Source organism: Apium graveolens, chromosome 6, assembly GCF_009905375.1.
Source record: "Apium graveolens cultivar Ventura chromosome 6, ASM990537v1, whole genome shotgun sequence".
NCBI lineage: Eukaryota > Viridiplantae > Streptophyta > Magnoliopsida > Apiales > Apiaceae > Apium > Apium graveolens.
This window is the reverse complement of record NC_133652.1, coordinates 223,734,521-223,738,341: the sequence shown is the minus strand read 5'-3', so window position 1 is coordinate 223,738,341 and position 3,821 is coordinate 223,734,521.

The following is a 3,821-nucleotide window of genomic DNA, read 5'->3' as shown; positions in this document are numbered from 1 at the left end:
TTCTTATTTTTGAATCATTGTCGGTGCGTGCTACAGCCGAGGGCTTTGATTTTGAAATAAGAAATACTTATCTATTACATAGAGATGTGTACATTGAATAAGAATCTAAAGGTCGGTACGTGCTACAGCTGTGGGCCTTTGGGGACTGATTCAACTGTACGGAATGTTGGGTTAGACTTGACTTAGAATATTGAGTTTGTCGTGCTACAGCCGAGACTCAATTATTCAAGAGGCTAAATTTTGATTATTGAATAACATAAGATGTAATTGACAAGAGTTGTCTGCCTATTGAACATTACATGGCGGTTCGTGCTACAGCCGGGGTTGTGTAATGGAATGTAGGATCCCTATTCCCACTAGCATTATGAATGCTTAATTTTTCACGTAGGGGGTTGAATAAATTAGGTAAACTAATGGGAGCCACTTATGAATAAAGACCCGATTCATATAGTGTTTTGAAATGAAATCGAATATTTGCTAAGTGTTGTTATGTGTTTATCATTTACAGATTTACAATATACATTATGTCTTCTGCACTATCACTCAGGAGCATATAAATGCTCAAAAATTGACTGGTCCTAATTATGCTGACTGGCTTCGAAACTTGAGAATTGTTCTCAGGATTGGGAAGCTGGAATACATGATTGACTCACCTAGGCCTACTGAACCTGCTAGTGATGCACATAATGATGAACATGTTATGTATCGTAAGTGGATAGATGATGCAAATGTTGCTCAATGCATCATGCTAGCTTCCATGAACATTGAGCTACAGAAGCAACATGAGCATATGGATGCTCACACTATCCTAATGCATCTACAAGAGTTGTATGATGTGGCGGGGAGGACAGCTCGATATGAGATATCGAAGGAGCTGTTCGGTTGTAGGATGTCTGAGGGATCATCTGTGAATGACCATGTACTTAAGATGATTAATTTGATTGAACGTCTTGGACAACTTGGTTTTGCCATGGATGGGGAGCTGAGCCAAGACTTGGTCTTGCAATCGCTTCCGAGTTCGTTCTCGCAGTTTGTTGTGAACTTTCACATGAATGAGTTGGATGTCAGCCTGCCTGAACTCCACAACATGTTGAAGACTGCGGAATCGAATTTTCCCCCTAAGAAGAGTTCTGTTCTTCTAATTGGTGAAGGTTCCAATCCTAAGATAAGGAAGAGGAACCCTTCCAAGAAGAAGAAAGTAGGTGAGAAAACGCCGGTTCCACCAAAAGCTGAAGACCCCAAGAGCAAAGTTGTTTGCTTTCACTGTAATAAGGTGGGGCACTGGAAGAGGAACTGCAAGGTTTACCTTGCAGAATTGAAGAAGAAGAAGGGTAGTGAGACTACCTCTTCTGATTCAGGTATGTTCATGATAGAAGTGAATATGTCATTAAATCAAATTTCTACTTGGGTATTAGATACCGCCTGTGGTTCTCATATCTGTAATTTGTTGCAGGGACCAAGGAGAAGTAGGACTCTTAAGGAAGAGGAGGTGATTCTACTGATGGGAAATGGAGCAAGAGTTGCTGCTGAAGATGTAGAATCATTTCATTTACATATGCCTACGGGCAAGACTATTGTTTTAAATAATTGTTATTTTGTTCCCTCGATTGTGAGGAATATTATTCCCATGTTAGACTTGGCTGGATTTTCATTTATTATTGAGAATAATGAATGTTCTATTCTTAGAGATAATATTCTTTATGGACGTGGTACTTTAAATAATGGTCTGTATAAATGTGACATAATTTACTTCAGATTGAACAAACTAATAAAAGAAAAGGGATGATGAAAATCTCACTTCATAGTGGCACTGCAGTCTCCATTTAGTAGATATGGAGAGAGGGCTGCAAATTTGCTAGGAATGGTACACACAGATGTATGTGGACCAATGTCTAAGCAAGCCATGGGTGGATTTTCATACTTCATTACTTTCATAGATGATAGATCTGGATTCGGATATGTGTTTGATGAAACACAAGTCTGAAGCCTTTGAAAAGTTCAAAGAGTATAAGTATGGAGTGGAGAAACAACCAAACATAGTATTATAACTCTTCGATCAGATCGAGGTGGTGAATACTTTAATGGAGTGTTTCTAGATTATCTCAAAGTAAATGGTATATTCTCCCAGTGGACGCCTCCAGATTGGTATCTGAAAGGAGAAATCAAACTTTGTTAGACATAGTTCGGTCCATGATGAGCTATGCAAATCTTCCAGTATTCCTATGGGGTTATGCATTGGAAACCTCAACATATTTACTGAATAAGGTGCTTTCAAAATCTGTTCCTCAAACTTCGTATGAGATATGGAAAGAAAGGAAACCGAGTCTTAAACACGTTAAGATTTGGGGATGTCCAGCTTATGTCAAGAAAGTTGACCCAGATAAGCTGGAATATCGATCCAGAAAATGTAGTTTTGTGGGATATCCTAAAGAGACTTTAGGGTATTACTTTTACACCGATCATCGGGTGTTTGTCTCCAGACATGCTACCTTCTTGGAAAAGGAGTTTATCCTTGAAGGAAATAGTGGGAGCAAAATTGAACTTGATGAAGTTCAAGAAGCACAAACTACTACAGATCGAGTGGAAACACATGTTCTGACTGAACAACCTTTTGTGGAACAGCCCATTCATAGATCAGGGAGAGTGTCTCGCCAACCTGAGAGGTAATATGGCCTTGTCATTGAGAATGACAATGAGTTGTCGATCATTGATGATGACGACCCTGTAACCTATAATGAGGCTATGAGTAGTGTTGACTCGGAGAAATGGCATAGTGCCATGAAATCCGGAATGGAATCTATGTATACGGTATACAAACGAATGATTAGAGCAAATGGCCAGGTGGAGACCTTTAAGGCCAGGCTTTTGGCAAAAGGATTCAAACAAAGGCAATGGATTGACTTTGATGAAACTTTTTACCTATAGCCCTGTTAAAATCAGTTCGGATTTTGCTTGCGATTGCTGCTTACTACGACTATGAGATCTGGCATATAGCCAGATGGTTTTCTTTCCAAGGGAAATGAAAGCCTAGTGTGTAAGCTACTGCGAACCATATGTGGTTTAAAGCAAGCTTCTCGAAAGATGGAACATTCGTTTTGATGAGACAATCAAAGAGTTTGATTTTATCAATAACGTAGATGAACCATGCGTCTACAAAAGGGTTAGTGGGAGCGCGGTAACATTTCTTATATTGTATTGAATTAGAGTTGACACACATAACAACATAGCAGACCCACTCACAAAGCTACTTTATGAAAGTCACTTTGATCGTCATAAAGACAAGATGGGTATTAGATACAAGAGTGATTGGCTTTTGTACAAGTGGGAGATTGAAAGGAATATGTCCTAAGTCCAATCATGAATTAGGATTTAGGAATAACTTCCTGTGTAATCTGTTTTGATTTCATTGATATTAATAAAAGACTTGTTTTGTTTTTATTACGGGCTTTATCTATTTAAGTGTTAAAATAAGATATACCATAGTTTAGAGTATAGTTTTTTATGGATTATGATGAGATCATAATAGTGAGACCTAAAAGATAATAACTCTAAACTTAAATAGTTCCTGGTCATAGGATTACTAACTGGTAATTAATAATCCGCAAAGATCGGTACATACTATGCTTGCTTCATTATGAAGGATGTCTTTTCTCATAGACATTTGTGTTGTGACACTATAGCTAGTATATAGGTGCTTATTATAGAATAAGTTCACTGAACATGACTCGCACAGCTGAACAACTGATGGAGTTCACTCACGTGTCAGCAGTTGTTCACATAGTGATAGTTATACAAGTATCCTTAGACTTGAGGTCATCATA